This window comes from Acyrthosiphon pisum, unplaced genomic scaffold (assembly GCF_005508785.2).
Source record: "Acyrthosiphon pisum isolate AL4f unplaced genomic scaffold, pea_aphid_22Mar2018_4r6ur Scaffold_20610;HRSCAF=21553, whole genome shotgun sequence".
Lineage (NCBI taxonomy): Eukaryota > Metazoa > Arthropoda > Insecta > Hemiptera > Aphididae > Acyrthosiphon > Acyrthosiphon pisum.
In genome coordinates, this window is record NW_021769989.1 from 771 (window position 1) to 1,717 (window position 947).

Sequence of the window (947 nt, forward strand, 5' to 3'; positions counted from 1 at the left end):
CAGCTGGAAAATAGTCAGTTTTGACAAAAAATAACAGTTTTAATCGATTTAACGCCATTTTTTCCATAAGAATCGATGTATAACTCGATTTTATTGAAAATGGAAATAACACGTTTTGCATAGAAACACTTCATTTAAGATTTGAAATGTTTAAAATTACCTTTTAGTTTCCTTAAATTTACAAAAAAAAAAAATTACAGGAATGTCAAATAAAATTATCACGTATAAGTTTGGCATTGAATATTTACCTGTAATTTAACAAATTCTCATATGATTTTCTTATTTTATAACTCGTTATTCAAAAATTTAACTAGTAGGTATTTGACATTTTCATCAAATGATTATTTTATCATTTTCTATACTTGATGACATTTAAAAAATATGTTGACTCGTATTGAGGTATTTATAGACATTTAAAATATTCAATTTTTTTAGTTTTTATTATATAAATGTTAATGAAAATGTATTCGTTGTGTGGAAAAGCTTGAAAATTTAACACAAGGTTTCTTATAAGTGGGTGGGGGTTGTCTGGCCGAAAATCTAGTGACCGAAAGTCTAGTGATCGAAAAAAAGTGATCGAAAAGGTATCTGGTTGAACACTTTTTTGATCGAAAAATATAATATCGAAAATGCAAATGATCGAAATGTTATGTAATCGAAATAAGTCATGGTCGAAAAATATATATTTTGTGTTAATTATTTTAAAAAAAAAAACATAAATTATTATATAAAATTAATTTAAGTAGGTATTATAACGTAGAAAAAAGTTGTTATAAAATATTAATTGATTTAATTGATCCGTGAATAACATACATTTGTTCGAAAATTTGAGGGCAAGCCTTGAATGTTCCATCTGCTAACCAGCAAATAGATTCGCTTAAATATTTACAGTTATCATTCGTCGTAAACAATAGCAATTTTTCATTTTTTTTTAATTAAAAATAATT